We start from the raw sequence: 20,614 nt of genomic DNA on the forward strand, positions 1-20,614 counted from the left end.
TACTTCGAATGGGCCCTGCCATTTGGCCAGGAGTTTACTCTCGCAACTGGGTAATAATAACATCACCTGGTCTCCCGGGTGAAACACTCTCATGCGAGCATTCTGATTGTAATGTCTCTCCTGACTGTCCTGGGCTGATCTAAGATTCTCCCTAGCAAAATGGCCGACCACATCCAGGCGCTTCCTAAGGTCTAGTACATATTGCAGGGTATTCTTAGAAGGGGATCGCTGTTCCTCCCAGGACTCCTTTAGGAGGTCTAGGATACCCCGGGGTTGGCGGCCATAGAGCAGTTCAAATGGAGAGAATCCCGTGGAGGCCTGGGGAACTTCCCGCACTGCAAACAGCAGAAAAGGGAGAAGTTCATCCCAGGCTCTCTTCTCTGAATCTACAAATTTCCTCAGCATCCCTTTTAGAGTTCGGTTAAATCTTTCCACCAATCAGTCAGTCTGTGGATGGTAGACCGATGTCCGAACAGACTTGACCTCTAGTAATTTTAAGACATCCTGCATCAGTTTAGCCATAAAATGTGTACCTTGGTCTGTCAACATAACCTGGGGAAGTCCAACCCATGAGAACAGCTCCAACAACTTGTTGGCTACTTGCTTCGCCGTTGCTGTTCTCAGGGGGAACGCCTCAGGATATTTGTTGCATAGTCAACTATTACAAGAATAAACCTGTGTCCTTTCGCAGAAGGTTCTAGAGGTCCTACCAAGTCTACCCCAATCCTCTCAAAGGGTACTGACACCAAGGGTAGAGGAACCAAAGGGGCTGGTTTTTGTCCCTTCGGACTAGTTAGCTGGCACTCCGGACATGCCGCACACAATTTAGCAATATCACTATGCATCCCTGGCCAATAGAATCGGGACGAAATATGGTCCAACGTTTTATCCCTGCCCAGGTGACCACCCCAAGGGACAGTATGGGCTAGAGTGAACACAGATTTAACAAACGCCTTGGGAACCAATATTTGTCTGGTGACCTCCCCTGTTTGTGTCTGCCTATTCAACCTCTACAGGATATCATTTGATAATTCAAAATGGGGGAATACTATCACCCCCTGTGCATTTAAAATCTGCTCATCAATTTTCACCACCTTGTCATACTGTCTAGCAAGGACTGGGTCTTCCCTTTGCTTCTGGCAAAAGTCAGGGAGATACAGGTCTGGTAAATCTCCAGGGCCCATATTCCCTCCTTCTGGCCATCCCCAGCCATCACTTGTGACCTCTGGCTACTAGAATGGTCACCTTGAGACCCAGATTTCTGCAACCAGTCCTGTTTGTTAGAGCGTCTTTGCTTCCGAGTCTTTTGAACCTGGTGTCTACTGGGAAAAAGGTCTGCCGAGAAGGGGAACAGTTTGCCAGGGTTCTCCTGAGCCATAGAATAAGGCTCCTCGTGACAGACTGGAGCCATTAGGTCCAAAAAGAAAGGCCAGTCCCGGCCGAGCACAACGGAGGCAGGGAGCCAAGGAGAGATTCCCACTTCGAGGTAGGCCTCCTGACCTTGTACCTGTAGCCAGAGTTTTTCCGTCGGATACCGTTTTACATCGCCGTGTATACATTCTATACTCCATGGGGAGTCAAAAGAACACACGTTAGGTGGTAACAGTTCCTGTAGGACCAGAGTTGTCCCAGAGCCCGAATCTACCAGGGCCTGGATGCTTTTTCCCCCAACCTGGGCTGGAAGTAGCCAGGGCTTGTAATTTTCTCCAGTGAAGGCCGAGGCGACAGTCCTGCTGAAGGAACAATCCATCTGTGGACAGTCCACCTGCCGGTGGCCTTGTTCTCTGCAGGCGGAACATGGGTTCCCTCACAGGAGGGGGCCATGGATAGCGCTCCGCTGGACCAGGCATCTGGTGGGTCTTGTGGGCGACGTCCTCGGAAGTTACTCTCATTTTGCGACGAGCTGAGATCAGGAAGGAGATGAGGGTCTCGGCGGGGACCAGTATTTGGACTCCGCCCTTGCTGAAACGACTGCTCCTTCCATTGGACTTGGCAGTTGCGCATGGATGGGCCGTAGGTTCCCCGTTGATCCGACCTCCCTCTTTGGGCGTCCGCAGGTGCCGGTGGAGTCGGACCTGTCGGGTCTAGTACACTCGCCTGTTCCTCAGCCCCAAGGAAGTTCTCCACGAGTCGGACCGCCAAGGCTAGGGTTTCAGCCGCGTGGCGTTTTACCCACGAGCGTGCGGAAGGGGGTATTATTTGTAGGAATTGTTCCAAAACCACCTGCTCAAGAATTGCCTCCTTAGTGCACTCCTCGGGTTGTATCCAGCGTGTACACAAGTCCAATAATCGCTGAGCGAGGACCCAGGGTCTCATCTTAGCGGTGTACTTCATGTTCCGGAACTGCTGCCAGTAGGTCTCTGGGGTCAGACCGAAGCGTTCCAGTATGGCGGCTTTCACTTGTCGGTAGTCCATTGCCTGATCTGCAGGGAGGCCCTGATATGAGGCCTGGGCTTCTCCTATGAGGAGCGGGGCCAAAGCAGTTGCCCAGCGATCTGCAGCCCAGCCCTGAGCTTCAGCAACCCTTTCAAATGTCAGTAAAAAAGCCTCTGGATCCTAGTTCAGAGCCATTTTCCTCAGGAGTATCGGGGGTTTGTTTGCAAGTTCTGGACTGGCAGCAGCTTGGCCATCCGCTCATCCTGTGCTTTCTGCTGCTGGGTTAGGAGCTGGGTTTGCTGCTGCAGTAGTAGTTGGGCCTGCTCTTGCATTAACTGTCCCTGCTGTCTGGTCTGCTCCTGCATTAACTGTCCCTGCTGTCTGGTCTGCTCGCACAGAAACTCTTGAAAAAATTCTTCCATTTTTCTCATTCTTGTATGTGTGTGTGGCACTTCTTGACACCATATGTTGCAGGGTACATGCAACTACACATGCGGGTTCTTTGGATAAGGCTTATTTATTTGAGCCTTACAACATACAGCACACCAAAAACAAAGAGCTTCTCATCAGCAAACAAAAGAAAAACAGCTTTTTCTTCAGCAGAAAAACATAATATCTTCTTTTTAGCAGACAGAGTAAAATAGGTTCTCTTTAGCAGACAAAACAAAAATAAGGCAGCTACTCTGTTGTATGCAGGAGACAGACAGTTAATCACATAAGTACTTTGCAACACAGACCTTACAGCAGTAATCTCTTCAGCACTTTCTGTCCTATCTCCTCACCAACCAGGCATGTGTGCACATCCTGTGGTTTTTAACACACCTTGATTAGGCAGCTGGGATTCAACTAATTGCCATGAGCTTCCCAGCTGAAGTTAACCTCATCACTGCTGCACTGCAGACTAAACATATGTCTGCCAGGCATACAGTATAGCTGGTGGCTTTTATTTACCCTGTCACAGGAGTATTGAATGTGAAAGTAATATTAATTATGCTTTACTTAAGTTGCTTCAAAAGGAAATATATTGTCAGCTCACTGGATAGAAATGGGAAAGCTATCCGACCCTTACTTTTGAATAGATTCACTAGTTTTAATATAGAGTATGCTCCTTCCCCCTCCTTCAGGGTCAGAGATGAGGAAGAATACTTTCATACAGCTAATAATAAGGTCTCATGGGAAGCACAGTTTCATGGTGAATAGGTAAGGATTTGGATATAATTTGCTGTACTTTTAGTCTACGTAAGATAATTAGTTATTCCTCTGCTCAGTTTAAACTTCTTCACTCATGTTGTGCGTTTTCCATTTTTGAAGCACACAAAGTGTTCAGCTATCATCAATGTCACCGTGTGCAATTTTATCATACTTTGTCTTATGCTAAAAGTGAATGTATGTGTCTATCAGGTCCGCCAACAACAGGGGGGGGGGGGACAGAGGGCACTGGCGTCCCAAGCCCCATGAGTCAGGGGGCCCGGCCAGACCCATTAAAGTAAAAAAAAAAAAAAAAGGTTTTTTTTAAAAAGGCAGCGATTCTTCAGGGCGCATGCGCAGGGCAAGCAGGGTATTTGTCGTGCTGCCTGTGGGCCCGCCCGCTGCCTGCGGGCCCGCCCGCTGCCTGTGCGCCCGCTCATCCCCCGCTCCCACCCCTCGGCGCCCAACGTGGGACGGAGGGGATGTACCATGGGATTCCCCTGCGCACGCCAAGTGCTGAGAGGGCGGAGGCAGTGAGAGGGAGGGCCAGGACGGTGGCTGGGCAGAGCAAGGAGGACTGGTGTGCTGTCCCTGATTGGAGGAGAGGACAGCCAACCAGAGGACAGCAGGGGCGGAGCCCACACCCCAGCGGGCCAGAGACATGTTCTGTGCTGTCTGTGTCCTGCAGGAGATAGGTAAAGTACAATGTGGGGGGAGGTGAGGGTATATTTTATATGTATTGGGGTGGTAGGAGCATATATAATATATATGGGGGTGGTGGGGTATATTTAATATATATGGGGTGATGGGTCTATATTTTATATGTATGGGTGTGGTGGGGGTATATTTATGTATGGGGGTGGTGGGGGTATATTTAATATATGGGGTGGTGGGAGTATATTTTATATGGTAATGTGCCTCTAATCAAGCAGTGTTGTGGTTAACTGCTGGTAGTCCATTAACAAACACCACCTGCCTGATTAGATTGCTTAGAAAAGCTTGTCTTTTGAGACAGGAAGTGAGACTCCTTAGCTCACACCTGAGCTGAACTAGGAGACAGAGCAGAGATTGTCCTTGACTCTCACAACTTGTGAGACTGACATGGGGACACTTGTCTTGAGCACTGCCAGAAGAAACAGCAGAGCTGCTTTCAAGACACAGGGGAAACTTCTAAACCTGAATGCTGACAAATCCTGAAGAAAAGGTAGCAACCAGGAACAGAGAAGATTTTCCCTCCAAACCACACGACAAAAGGGGACAAGATTCTAACCTGGAGCTTGATATTTCCTGTGCACACAAGGGTGCGGTTTCAAGAGAGCAGAGAAGCTCCCCCTACAGCAGCCCAGCTAACAGAAGACTTCCATTTATAAGACTTTTTATATCTGTTCATTTCATGCTATATGTTTGGGGCTGGGAGACATGCTTATCTAAAGGGAGTGGTGGATTGCATAGTATTTCCCTAGAAATACTCCCAAGTGAATAGAAGCTTTGTTTACCCCTTGTTTGGATGGTTTCCTGATGTTAAGGAAACAGGTGCAATAAAAGCCTTATTTAATTTCACCATAACCAGTCTCCCTTGCATACCTGTGAGCATCCGCCTACAGGATATATTTAATACGTATTGGGGTGTTGGGAGTATATTTAATATTTATGGGGGTGGTGGGGGTATATTTAATATGTATGGGGGTGGTGGGGGTATATTTTATATGTATTGGGGTGGTGGGAGTATATTTTATATGTATTGGGGTGGTGGGGGCATATTTTTATATGTATGGGGGTGATGGCGGTATATTTTTATATGTATGGGGTGGTTGGGTATATTTTTATATGTATGGGGTGGTGGGGGTATATTTAATATATATGAGGGTGGTGGGGATATATTTAATATATATGGGGGTGGTAGGAGTATATTTATATATATGGGGGTTGTGTGGGTATATTTAATATGAATTAGGGAGGTGGGGGGATATTTTATATGTATTGGAGAGGTGGGGGGATATTTAATATATATGAGGGTGTGGTGGGTGATTGTATGTATGTATGTATGTATGTATGTATGTATGTATGTATGTATGTATGTATGTATGTATGTGGTAGGGGTATATTTAATATATATGAGGGTGGTAGGGGTATATTTAACATATATGGGGGTGGTAGGGGTATATTTAATATATATGAGGGTGGTAGGGGTATATTTTATATGTATTCGGGAGCGTGTTTTTTTTTAATATGTATTGGGGGCATCGCAACTTTTACCATTGTGTCCAGTATTTTTGGACAAGTCATCTGGCAACCCTACCCACCAATGCTAAAAATGTAAAATCTCCATTCTAAGTCTAGCTAGGGGGGCTCGCTCTCCCCCCGCCGTGGCGCCCGGCACCCCAGCTCGCTCTCCCCCCGCCCGGCACCCCGGCTCCGCTCACACTCCCAAGCCCGGAAGTGGAACCCTGGCTGCGCTCGCTCTCCGCCCGCCCGGCACCCCAGCTCGTGTCACAACCGATTGTAGCCTAGCAGTGCAGCACTTGCGGTGCCTGCTGCTAGTGAGCGCGTGGGAGGCTGGGAGCGACAGTCTACATAGGTTAGAAGTATATACCAGTGACTGTCTTTATTGTGATATTTCTTCAGATAAAAAAGGTGGTACAGGTTGAGTTGTTTCACTGTACTGCAGTTATAGCTTGCAAAGTGATGTTTCTCTTGTGACCCACAGTCATTCAACCACCCACCCACCATCATTTACCCACCCACCGTCATTCACCCACCCACCCACCGTCATTCACCCACCCACTCATGCAGGCAGTCACATGTCTTTTGTTGAAAATATTAAAATAAACAGGATGCATTGTAATGTTTTTTTCTGTATCACAATAAGAAAACAGTTAAGTAAAAGTTGCGCGCTAAAAAATATTTTTTCGTGGTAGGTGCGCTATGTGTTTGGGGGGGGGTGCGCTATGTGTTCGGGGGGGAGTGTGCGCTATGGGTTCAGGAGGGGTGCGCTATGGGGGTTCCCTGCTCCTTTCATTAGTCCCGGGCCCCATGATTTCTGTTGGCGGCCCTGGTGTCTATCATTACCCCTGCTCACAGATCAAAATATCAAATATCTCAGAAGGTGTTCTTTGTTTATTTTAATTGGGCACCAATATTTGTGTGCATCGTGATGTCGCCCTGAAGAACCTGCAAAGAATGTGAAAACAATTCCCAAATGTGCTCGCAATTTTTATTTTATTTTATTTTCTGCCTTACTGTGAAATTAGCATTAGGCTGAGTCCCCGCTGGCGCTGAGCTCGCTATGCGCTTGGCGCACTTACCTTCTGCAATGTAGATCAGCACATCCCCTCTCCCGCTGTGCTCGCGCGCATGCGCATGCACATGCTCTCCTAAGCGTTGTGCTTGGGGAGACAAGGGAGAGATACGTTCGTGCTGAGAGCAGGGTCACATGACCCTGCTCTGACCAATGGTAAGAAAGAGGGCGTATTCTACTCCTGTCACACACACACAACATGACATTTTTAGCCGAGAGGGAGCAGAGAGAAGAGGAAGGGGGGGCAAATGGGCTGCTGCTGGGGTGGGGGGGCAAACGGACTACTGCTGAGATGGGGGGGGCAAACGGACTACTGGTGGGGTGGGGGGGGGCAAACGGACTACTGCTGGGGGGGGGCAAATGGACTAGTGCTGGGGTGGGGGGCAAATGGGCTGCTGCTGGGGTGGGGGGGAAAACAGACTGCTGCTGGGGTGGGGCAAACGGAGTGGTGTGGTGGGGGGAGAAGGGAGAGGAGAGGGGGAGAAGGGGGAGAGGGGGGAGAAGGGGGAGAGGGGGAGGGGGGAGAAGGGAGAGAGAGAGAGAGAGGGGGGAGAAGGGAGAGAGAGAGAGCAATGGGGGAGAGAGAGCCAATGGGGGGGGGGGGGAAAGAGAGGGACACACACAGAAACACAGACAGCCCCTATACAGCCAATGACACACCCCCTCCTGTAATAGCCCCCGCTCCTGCTCTAAAAATGTTGCAGGACACTGATCGCTCATGCTTGGAGAGCTGGTGACATCACCGCTCTCCATGCATGAGCGAGCTCAGCGGCACCATGGACTCAGCCTTAGGCCTGGGACATAGCAGGTTCAGCCTCACTGAGCCGCGCTCCTGCTATGCCTCGCCTGCTCAAAATTGAGCTTTTTCCTGTCCTTGCAGGCAAGGCAGTGGGCGGGGCGGAGGCGGAGCAGAGGCGTAGCGGAGGCGTGTCAGGAGGCGGAGTGGGAGGCGGGGCTAGTCTCTCGCTCCCATTGGATGTGAGCGGTCACGTGACCGCTCACATCGCTTTCTCGGCAAAGTTTCTGAGCCTCCGCACGCATCAGCACGCATGCGGAGGGGGAAACTATAGCCGCGCTGATGACAGATGCAGGGGGTTAGTGCATCTGCTCAGCGAGGCTGAAGCTACTATGTCCCAGGCCTTAGGTGCTGCACACAGTTGTATCATTTTGCAAGACAGAGAAATCTAGACCCGGATTTAGGGCATTTGCAAGAGAGAGACAGACAGAGAGAGAGAGCGAGAGAGAGAGAGAGCGAGAGAGAGCGAGAGAGAGCGAGAGAGAGAGATATATGCTGATATTGTTCTGGCTAGAACTGGTAGCACAAGTGGCAGTGAAACTATGTACTTCGAGCAGCGGAAATGTTTAAATACCAGGTGTTACAATATGCTGGACTTCCATGAGCTTGTCTCCTTGGACCTATTTGAGTCAGAGAACAGATCAGCTCTTTTGATGGCAGGCAGTACAGATGAGTGTAATTTCAACCAAATTCGCAAATCATGCACAACTGATGCATTATTTATTTTGCAAAGATTTTTTTTAGATACTTGAAAAATAAGCTAATTTGAATATATTTTGCATGGGCAAAATGGGACATCTGTACTGCCTGCCATCACAAAAGCTATTCCATTGTTTTATTCAAGTAGGCAAAAGAAGACAAGATCACAGAAGTGCAACACACTGTAGTTATCTTTATTATTAATACCAACTACAGCAAGAAATTAGGGATGAAATAAAAGGATGGGCAGGAAAATGTATATACTTAATTTTATAAGTAATGTTGGGCTTACTGACATGCCATTTATCTGCCCATGGTTTGTCTTTGGTTTTATAAAACACCTTTTCTACCAAAAACTTAAAAATAAAAAATATTTTTTTTCACTTTGGTTATAAAAGTGAGTCATGGTGAGCTACTGTTCAAAAAAAATCTCTTGATAACATTGCAGTTGCCAATACTCATAAGCATTCCGTTATATATACAGTACATATCGTTTCCTTCCCAGGTAAATATCTGCAATCACTTCTTTCTGACTTGAGCTGTATTAATCTGAGTCTGGCTATTCAGCAAGAGTGAAAGGGCTATAGGGAGGCAATTACAGTACGTTGGCATTTACCTCAGCAAGCAAGGGCAGCATGTGGTGGAAAACTGTTGTGCAGATTTCAAGCAAGTGCTGTTATTCGTTTATCATAAAGTTGTCCCAGTGAAAAAGATAAAAACAGTCTGTATGCTTCCAATTGTTCCTAGGTTTGTAGGAGGAGGTTACCTTATAGACTTTTGCACACTTTCTGCTCACTAAATCTACTGTATATTTTTATACAGCCGCGGCCCATTTTATTCTCCAACATTTCCGAATTTTTTCCGAATGCCACGCACTTCACCGCGTTCATGCCGCATTCCTGTTGCATTCATGCCGGCGTCACCCGCGGTTGATGTGTTTATTGATGTGTTTATTGATAATGGTTCGGATTTAATTGGTTGCAATTCTTCGCGTATCCGCCAGGTGGCAGATATTCATGAATTGTAATGCGCATGCGCGTCAGTAATGTGTCAACTTGCAGGTGTTTAAAAAAATACCACAGTGGTCCATTGTAAATTGACCTTGGTACTGAAGAAGTTACAATAATGTATCAATTTAGGCTTTTCATATTAAAAAATAAATGCACAGTGTCTGGTCTTCTTTTATTGTTCTGAGAGTCCGACATGAGTGCACAACTGCAGTCCGTGTCCCAAAAACCTGACAGAACGTACGCTTATTTAATATGGGCCACGATTAATGCAACAGATGATAAGATGGCAACAGTTTGTCGAATTTATCAGTATTTTATCGAAAACTATGACTTTTACAAATTTTCACCAGATGCTCATGTGTGGAAGCGTGCAATAAGGAAAAAGTTATGTTTCGATCCGTGTTTTTTTCGTATTGATCCCGCACACGGTCTTAAAGGAGGGTATTGGTGTGTTGCACCAGATTTTTCCCGTATCTTTGATCATGGAGACTTCAAAAGGCGGAAGGTCATGTTAAAACAAACTAAGAAACGTCAGTCGCAGGCAAGCAATGCGCCAGCAACAGCACCAGCTTCCAATAACGGTCCGACCGTCAGTGAAAACCTGGTGACCGGCAACCCTTGCTGTCTGTCCCAGCCCGGATACCTGCAGCCTGAGCCGGATTTCGCATACAGATTCCAGCAAGCTTGCATGTACCAAAGCGATTTCCAGCCTCATCAGCTGACTACAGGTGTAGTAGTCCCGCTGTCACCTGTCAACTACGTGTGTAATCAAGAATACGGGACTGGCAGTGGCTCGGCACCAGCTGATTGGCAAAGTCTATGGTGAGTAATGTTGCCGTATTTTATTCTGTTTTTGAAATATCAATATCAATGCACAGTCAAGCTATTCTCCTATAAACAATATCGTTGGCTGAGCAGCTTCTACAGTAGATTCTGAACAATTGGTGGAAAGCTAGGCGCATGCGCATTGGAGCCTTCTTGAAATGCATAGGCGTGTCATCACATCAACACTAGGCGCATGCGCATGTGAACAGGAGACGCCCCCCGAGAAAATTATTGGTGGGACTGACTGTGGGAACTTATTTAGGGGACTGACCCTTACAGTAAAACTTGTACTTTTGTTTTTCCCCAGAAAAGAAAACTTTGTCATCTCATGCGGAAAACGGCAAATGGAGGGATTTCGATGGATAATATCGCTTTGTGTAACAATGCCTACACATTACTGATACAAAAACCATATGGGATACCTGGTGCTTAATAAAGTTGAAAGTGTCCATACAGTGCAGTCCTTTGAATGTCCAAATGGTGTTCCCAACCAAAATAACGATTGCAGTAGATTTCGATAGTCCCCCCTATTAACGGGTTATAAAAAAAACACAAATTGCGCAGTATACCTGGACAGATACATACAGGACAGTACGACCACAGTGTAACTACTTACAAGATGAATCTTGCAACTTTCAGTTGAGAGGATCTGTGCTTTAACCTCTTCCTTACTGTGATCACGAATCCCAGGCGAATCTTCTCACTCCTCCTCTTCTTTAGCCTCTCCCAAGTAGATATTCGGAAGGCACGATAAGGAGAGAATACAGCAAGATAGTGTGGAAAGTACAAAACAATTTATTAAAATTATAAAAACAGCCAAATGCAAACTCACATATGGATGCAGTAACACGTGCAATACTAGGATGCCGTCCGCAGCTTGCTAAGGTGTCCCTTTTGCTTGCAGCAAATCAGATACAGCGGTGTGGCTCCTCTCAGCAGCAACTCAATGCCCCCATTGCATCCATTTACTGCATCCATATGTGAGTTTGCATGTGGCTGTTTTTATCATTTTAATAAATTGTTTTGTACTTTCCACACTATCTTGCTGTATTCTCTCCTTATCATGCCTTCCGAATATTAATCTGGGAGAGGCTAAAGAAGAGGAGGATTGAGAAGATTCGCGTGGGATTCGTGATCACAGCAAGGAAGAGGTTAAAGCACAGATCCTCTCAACTGAAAGTTACAAGATTTATCTTGTAAGTAGTTACACTGTGGTCGTACTGTCCTGTATGCACCTGTCCAGATATACTGCGCAATTTGTGTTTTTTTTATAACCCTTTAATAGGGGGGACTATCGAAATCTACTGCAATCGCAATTTTGGTTGGGAACACCATTTGGACATTCAAAGGACTGCACTGTATGGACACTTTCAACTTTATTAAGCGCCAGGTATCCCATATGGTTTTTGTATTAGTTTGTGTGTAGGTTGAGGAGATAACCTGCACTGTGGGACACCTTAGGCTGCTTTATTTGTTTTTGTATATCACGTTCACTTGTATGTGCCCATTATTTAATTGTGGGCATAATTTTATACATATGCACACTATTTTCATTTTTAAGCACAGTTCTAGCATTAGCTCATTATAGGTTAAGCGCTGCAGTTTTTGGTGTATTAGTTAGTCATTTACATTATCTGCACATTACTGAATCGGATTTAAAAAAAACACGTAGCGGAGTAAACAGTTTAGTGGCCGTTGTTATTGATTAGGATAGAATACTGTAACTGAGAGCTTCATAGAAAACCTGAAACAGTATGCTGTTGTTTTCAGACCGTATACAATACTTTTATATATATATATACACTGGCGACACACTTTATTGAAGTGTGGCCAGTTCCGCAAGCCGGGAGATTTCCCGGCTTGCAAGTGGCATCCCCTCGGCGTGCCGCGCGTCACCGATGCGCGGTCACGCGTCATCGTGTGCCTGCGCCCCCTGCACGCGCGTCCAGGGCTCCCCGAGGGAGCCCTGGTGTCCCGCGATGTGGGGGACGGTGGCAGGGGGTTCCGTGGGACCCGGCGGACCCGGAGAGGAGAGGGGGAAGCCGCGATCGGCGGGCCTCTCCTCCGCTGCTTCGGCGCGCGCCCGGCACCCTCCGGCGCGCGCCAGGTAACTGCTGCGGCCGAGAACGGGCAAATGCTCGAATAAACTCGGCCGCAGCAGTATATATATATATATATATATATATATACTGTATAATAAACCCGAAAAATAAAAAGTATGCATTTATTCTACATGTATTCCAGTACATGTGTATTCTATACCCGTACAGTATGTATTGTTTTAATACTCTTGTGATGTACTGAGCATGCCTACAGTATACAGTACAGTACTGTACAATATGCCTGTACCATATGTTCTAGAAACACTGTATTTTGTTACAGTATAAAAGGAGACAATGGAACAATTTAAAACAAATCAACATTTTCTTTTATTGATGGAGTAAGTACAAAAACATTTATTTACAAATACAATTTAAAAACATTTAAAGTGTACAGCAATTCAAAACATTTAAAGGTGAATGGTGTACTGCTAGTAAATACATTTATGTACAGAAAGTCAAAACATTTACAGTAGGATGATATACAGTACAGTAAGTCAGGCCTGCACAACTCCAGTCCTCGAGGGCCGCAAACAGGCCCGGTTTTCAGGATGAAAACTGGGCCTGTTTGCGGCCCTCGAGGACTGGAGTTGTGCAGGTCTTGTGTAAGTAAAAACATTTCTTTATTAATACAAGTTAAAACAAGCAACAAGTCAAAAAATAAACAACATTTGAACAGTCACGCAAATTTGATCCCCACCAGATTGTTCTTTCAGGGCCGATGCCTTGTATGACGCAAAATGCAATTAATGGCGTCTCTCACGATTTTCATTACAGGATCTGTAATTGAAAAATAGCGCCGCAATTCCTCCACAATAGTACTTCTTACATTTTCAGGAAGCGACCTTTTCTGCGATTTCCTTCGTAGTTTACATTTTTGGCCCACCCGCAGTACGCCAAGTAGGACACGTGGTGCTTGAAAATTAACATGGCATACTTCTGGGGTAGACCAGCACTCATCACCCTATACTTCTCCCTGATTGGATTGGGCAGCTCGCGCAGGATGATGTCGGGCACCGTATCGATGCAAGCGTATGTGGGTTGGATTCTGGGAGTGGGTGTGCTTGTGGCGGCGGGCGAGGATAGGTTGTCTGGGAGGATGCTTTCATCCTGTCTTGGTCGCCGTGTTGTCTCCTGGCGTGGTCTTGACGGGGTTGTCTTGTCATCCTCGTCAACGGCATACATGTACACATATTCTTCTGGTGGAGGGGGTGCACTTGGTGATGGAAGACTGTCGAAGGTCCCATTCATCCCATCCATGTCTCTAGCGTCAGAGATACAGGGGCATGAACTCCGAGCAATTTATGTATCCCCACTATGTCAGGGACTCCGAGCAATTTATGTATCCCCACTATGTCTTCTCCATCCATTGATCCATCTTCTGCATCCGTTGATCCATCTTCTCCATCCATTGATCCATATTTAGCATGGTCTCTAAAAGAAGATCTATCTTTACCAACATAGTAGAGTTCCCGGGGATATCGACACTTAACCCATTCAGCATGTGGTCTAACGAGCTGGATCTTGTGCATGGGGTGCTGTGGACATCTGGGTGGATGAGTGCTACGGAGGATGAGATGGGGTTCCCTGGAAAGAAGCGGCAGCGTCGTCGAAGAAGGCTGGAGGAGGTGACCTGTGGATTTCCGGGAGAGAAGCGGCAGTGTCGTTGAAGAGGGATGGAGGAAGTGACCTGTGGATTTCCGGGATAGAAGCGGCAGAGTCGTCTAAGCGTAATGGAGAAAGTGACCCATGAATTTCCGGGAGACCAGTGGCAGCGTCGTCGAAGAGTAGTGGAGAAGATGGGCTGTGGGTTTCCGGGAGAGCAGCGGCAGCGTCGTGGACTTTTAGTGGAGAAGATGGGCTGTGGATTTCAGGGAGAGCAGCGGCAGAGTCGTCGAAGCATAATCGAGGAAGTGGCCTGCGGGTTCGATGGTTGGCTGCCATTTGTTTTGCTTTGTGTACATCACCGAATTTCTTCTTGACATAATAAGGCTTATTAAAAACCTTAGCCTTTGGGGTCGTCAGAAGGTTTTCTTTATTAGCCTTAGCCTTTCGCTTTGGCCTTGTCTTGGAAATGGCTCCCGCCTTTCGCTTTTTCTGCATGACAGGCACGGCAGAGGCGAGTGAGTTCCTGCGTCCGTAGAATCGGGGTTGATCCATGGAAGCAGATGGCACAATGCATTATCTGGACAAGGGAAAGTTCAGATACAGATCATCGAGTGGTGGGCTATGCAAAGTGTGTAACCTTTTATGCATGGCGACGAGGTACAGGTGTTAAAAGTGGGCGTACTCTAATGTGAGTCATTAACGTATAAATACACCATCCATTTTGTGGATTCACTACACATTGAATACACATCGACTAAACATCGAATATACATTCTTGTGGTTGTATTTCTTTCTACTCGCAGAAATGCCTGTTAAAAAGATTTCAAAGGACCTCAGCATGAGAATTAAGGAGATGTACACGAGCGGACAACGAATTGCAGATATCCAACGCTGGTTAGCTGCTTCTGGTCTCGTTGTGCCATCAACCACCGTGTGCTATCATGCACACGGAAAAACCAAACAACGCACGAGGACACCAACGGTAACTAACGCGTAAGTAATTTATATAACTATATAATACAGTATATCTATCTATTATTGTTTATTTTGCTGCATATTAATATAACTATATAGTATAGATCTATCTAATATTATAGTTTTTACAGACACAGGGCACTGCTATGGGCAAATCTTTCGCACCTTCTTACGCAAATCTATCTATGGGCTTTTGGGAAAATTTTCACATCTTTGGGGACACTAATCCATATAGACAATACATTAAATTCTATTGTCGCTACATTGACGACTTACTTTTGATTTGGTGTGGGGATTCACAGACACGTTCTTTATTCTTTGAATACCTTAATTCCAACGACTACAATCTTAAGTTTACGTATATTGTTCATGATAACCATATCAATTATTTAGATCTACATCTATATGTTGATACCAATCTTCATATACAGACAGATATATACAGGAAGGAAAATTCACGCAACTCCCTACTTAGAGCTAATAGCGCACATCCGAGACCACTGTTAAAGGGTATCCCCAAAAGTCAGTTTCTGCGACTCAGAAGTATTTGCTCGACTGAGGAATCATTTAATATACAAGCAGACCAAATAAAAACGAGGTTTAAAGCTCGTGGATACTCTGACAGTGTTCTTGAAAATGCGCTACAAAATGTTAAACAGATCAAAAGGTCAGATCTCTTAGATAGATATAAAAAGAAGAAATCTTATATACGGACCAATACTAGTCAGGACAAAGCGATATCTCTCTTTATTACTACCTAGTCTAAACAGGCGGGTAACATACGATCTATCCTGAATAAACATTGGGAAGTACTCAGACTAGACAGAGACCTGGATATGTATACTAAGTCAAATCCTAAAATAGTCTATAGAAAAGCTAAAACAATAGGAACCTATCTTTCGCCCAGCATGTATAGACCTGAAACCAGGACAAGGACTAGTGTTCCCAATGGTTTCTATAAATGTGGGTTTTGCAATTTTTGCAAATATGCTTTATCTGTCAAATCATTTAAAAGCATACATACTGGTCAGAAATATAGGATTGAACATATAGCTAGTCATCCCAGAAGAGGAGATAGAGAATCCGTCCTCAACTGTCGTGAGATGCACTGGATTTACTCTAATGTGAGTCATTAACGTATAAATACACCATCCATTTTGTGGATTCACTGCACATTGAATACACATCGACTAAACATCGAATATACATTCTTGTGCTTGTATTTCTTTTTACTCGCAGAAATGCCTGTTAAAAAGATTTCAAAGGACCTCAGCATGAGAATTACTGAGATGTACACGAGCGGACAACGAATTGTAGATATCCAACGCTGGTTAGCTGCTTCTGGCCTCGTTGTGCCAATCAACCACCGTGTGCTACCATGCACACGGAAAAACCAAACAACGCACGAGGACACCAACGGTAACTAACGCGTAAGTAATTTATATAACTATATAATACAGTATATCTATCTATTATTGTTTATTTTGCTGCATATTAATATAACTATATAGTATAGATCTATCTAATATTATAGTTTTTTACAGACACAGGGCACTGCTATGGGCAAATCTTTCGCACCTTCTTACGCAAATCTATCTATGGGCTTTTGGGAAAATTTTCACATCTTTGGGGACACTAATCCATATAGACAATACATTAAATTCTATTGTCGCTACATTGACGACTTACTTTTGATTTGGTGTGGGGATTCACAGACACTTTGGCTCCCAAGGGTATGAACATTGATTGGGAATTAAAACATTTTTTGAAATAATTATTATTTGAGTGTTTTTCCTGTTTTTGGTTTTGTTTTTTTATAATTTATTTTTATCATTATATCATTGTACTGTATATTCTATATTAATATTATTGTTTTCTTATATATCATAGTATGACAATTATAATGTAATATACTTATTCATACATTTTGCATTTATTATTTGTTGTTTTTGCTTATTCCCTATCAATGTATTCCAAGTGCATCTTTTCCAGATATATTGTTATTGTATGATCTTCACTGACAACTCTATACTGTGTGGGCTATTATGATAAGTTACTAGTCCACTAATAGTGATCCGTTTTATATGTTTCATTATTTTTGTATCCTCTACCTCTCCAGATCACTCTATAAGACTACCTATAAGACTGCCTTTTTGAATCCATCTAATGTTGCTTTATTTTTTTTGTTGTTTTGTGTTTTTCTGTTTTTATCATTGATTACGCTATAGTACTCCTCACTGTGTTGATCCTTGTGACACAGTCACTGCGCATCTGATCGGGACTGCCCCCTGACTCGAGCGTAGTAATACTATGTCATTCATCCCATTGGCTCCTTTTTTGGGCCAATCAGATTGTAGCATAGCGATTTTGCGCCATTTGACACATACGTCATTGATCAGCTGGAGGAGGGGGGACTCCTATATCAGCCGCGACAGACGCAGTGTGTAAAACATTCTCTTTGACAAAGGGTGACGGCCCGAAACGCGTAAGAGCTCTTTTACCCACCCCACACCATGATGTCTACCACGGATTAAAGGATTTTTATTTTTATATTGGTGTTTAGCCACCTCCTTTCTCCTGCTGTGCTCCGTTGCCTCCCTTGTGGAATTCTCTCTGCTGCTGCATATCTACGTGACGCATGCCTTATTGGACACGACCAGCTCTCAATCGTGAGACTCCATTCCGATTATTGCGGTCTGGGTGTTTCATACTCCTTATCATTGTTGTCTCTCTCCAGGGGGACGTTTATTACTGTGTATTAGGGGGTCACTGACCCACGCCTTTACAACACAGGTCCCCCACATGTAGGAGTGTATTATAGAGACATGGGTTAATCTATTAAGAGAGTGGTGTTATCAGGTCCATCCTTTCACCTGGCATATTATTCAAGACCTCATTGCATATTTTGGATAGTGACTCTCTACAGCTGAGCTTTGGATTTTGGAACTTTGCATCCTATTACTAACTAATATTATAGTTATTTCTGTTTATTTATATAACTATATAATACAGTATATCTATCTATTATTGTTTATATTGCTGCATATTAATATAACGATATAGTATAGATCTATCTAATATTATAGTTATTTATGTATATTTATATTACTATATAATACAGTATATCTATTATTGTTTATATTGCTGCATATTAATATAACTATGTAGTATAGATCTATCTAATATTATAGTTATTTCTGTTTATTTCTATTACTATATAATACAGTATATCTATCTATTATTGTTTACTGTAAATGATGTGCTGTACTTGTGGCCTACTGCACTGTAACTTACAGGATTGTTGTTTTTCTTTACACTGTAGGGAGACAACTCTTCTGGTCGACAAAATAAGTGAAGAGAATGATGAGAAGAGTGCATTAAGGGTCAAATATACTCTGCTGCAAAATCACAATCTCACTGTATCCGAGACCAGCATAAAGAAGATGAGACGCAGAATTGGATGGAAAGATGGACGTGTGAGGTTAGTACTGGACAGTACAGGAGGTTAAAGTGTTTTTTAAGAAACTGTACTGTACCTATAAAATGATTCCTTGTCATTACAGAGCGTACCCTATGATAAGGGACGTTAACAAGATCAAGAGAGAGGTCTAGGCCCAGGCATGGATCGACAGTGGAGAAACTTTCCAGGATTGCATCTTGACTGACAAGTCTACTGTATCGCTGGAGAGATTTGCCACCTTTGCATTCCACAAAAAAGGTCGAATATCTATGAAGCCGCGTCCAAAACACCCAGTGAAGATGCATGTGTGGGGTGCCATCTCTAGGCGTGGACCAGGATGCATTGTCATCTTTTGAAGGTAAAATAAGTCACACGCTTTTGCCTTATGCACTGTACTGTACAAGTGTGCAGTTTTTTGAGCACTTTTCTTTTCTTGTTATAGGAATCATGAATAAAGCTTTTTTTCCAAGAGCAAATTGTGCCTGAGATTGTGGAATACATCACACGTGAGTTCCCAGATGGTCACCGTTTCTACCAGGACAATGATCCGAAGCACACCGCGTCAACAGCGCATATTCTTGAGCGCGGTATCAACTGGGTGAAGATGCCAGCGGAGTAAGTGCGGTAACCGTCTTATTTTTTCCCACTTTTTTTACTGTGTATCTCTTTAACTAATTGTTCTTTTCCCCCCCCCTCCAATGACAGATCGCCAGACTTCAATCCTAACGAAATGGTCTGGCATCAACTGAAGGATCATATCCGAAAAGTCGTGAAACCCTTAAAAAAGGATGAGTTGGCGCAAGGCATAATGAGTTTTTGGAACGATGTACTCACGTGGAACGATGCAATAAATATATTGACCATATTGCGACTGTGTTGCCCATTGTGATCGAGCGTAAGTATGTAGTATGGTAAGTACAGTATGATACAGGTAAGTGTGGCACAGATTTTTTCTTTCCTGAGAGAGCAGCACTAGCCATCCGGTTACAAAGTATTTAACAGTATTTACAGTATACAGTTGTTGCAGTATAGACTAGTTTCACAGTACTACAGTGTATCTGCATCTGTAGTCCAATATGGAGTAGCTATACAGTACACAATGCCATAATATGTACCTAACTGCACACATTTTTTTATTTCCTGAGAGTAGCACTAGCCATCTGGTTACAAAGTATTTAACAGTAGTTACAGTATACAGTAGTTCCAGTATAGACTAGTTTGACAGTACTATCTGCATACTGTAGTCCAATATGGAGTAGCTATACAATACACAATGCCATAATACAGTATGCACATAACTGCACTATGTTTATCTTTTCTTGTCTTTTCAGAGAAAAAAGGATGGACAGGGGGAGGGGGGTATCATGTCTAAATTTTGTTAACTGTGTGTACAGTTAAGTGTATCTAAACTGCAGTCATGATTTACACAAAACCTCCCCTCTCTCAATGAACTACACAGAATGAGGAAGAAGATAAAGACGGAAAATTTGTATTATTGTTTTTATTATTATCAATGTGCATTATTCATGATTATCCACCGGCCCTCAATTTTCAACCCCCCCCCCCCTCTCTCAATGATTATTTGTATTTTTCTTTCCTGATAAAATAAAATACATATTTAATTACATTAAGATTGTATTTCTTTGAAATTTAAATTCACTGTGAATGTGTGTGGGGGGGATTCTTCAAGAAGACATACAGTTTTAATAATTGGTTACCTTTTTAATAATTGGTTACATAATCAGATTAACATAAGGGAAAGCCAAAAATAAGAAAATTAACGAATGGTCTGAGAGAGGTTGAAATGCACAAAGACAAGCTTTTGAAAATTAATGGTTTTGGAGAGGTGTCAATAAGAGGTTTAAATCCTTGAGCGAGCCTTGTGTGTGTCTGCGGGGGTAGGGGGTAAAGCTGCATTAAGGATTAGCTGTACTGTAGTTCAAAGACATGACATATTTTCAACAGGCAGGACATCATAATAATTTGATCCCCACACCCCCAAATACATAAAAATCACACAAATCAATCATGTGCAGTCAAATGCACAGTGTCGCAGTCAAAAGCCACAGCACAGATTGAATATCGTAATATCAAGATGGTTTAGGCAGGCATGTGGAGAAAATAAAAATAAAAAATGACGAGAAAAAAAATTAATATATTTTTTTTGGTCACTCACTTTTGAACTTCGCAAGCAGTGGTGAAGTTATAGACGGAGGCATGCGCAGTAATCATCAGCTATCTCCCTTCCCAAAGAGGATTACAAGCAGGCGCAGAGAGGTG

At 44.0% G+C, this 20,614-nt stretch overlaps 1 protein-coding gene across 1 annotated transcript in view; it reads right to left on the reverse strand.

Annotated features, from left to right (window-relative positions):
• F13A1 (coagulation factor XIII A chain) overlaps nucleotides 1-20,614 on the reverse strand; it is a 171,951-nt gene that overhangs the window by 92,618 nt on the left and 58,719 nt on the right. The gene's annotated exons all lie outside the window — the stretch shown is intronic.

The sequence above is a fragment of the Ascaphus truei genome, chromosome 2 (assembly GCF_040206685.1).
Source record: "Ascaphus truei isolate aAscTru1 chromosome 2, aAscTru1.hap1, whole genome shotgun sequence".
NCBI lineage: Eukaryota > Metazoa > Chordata > Amphibia > Anura > Ascaphidae > Ascaphus > Ascaphus truei.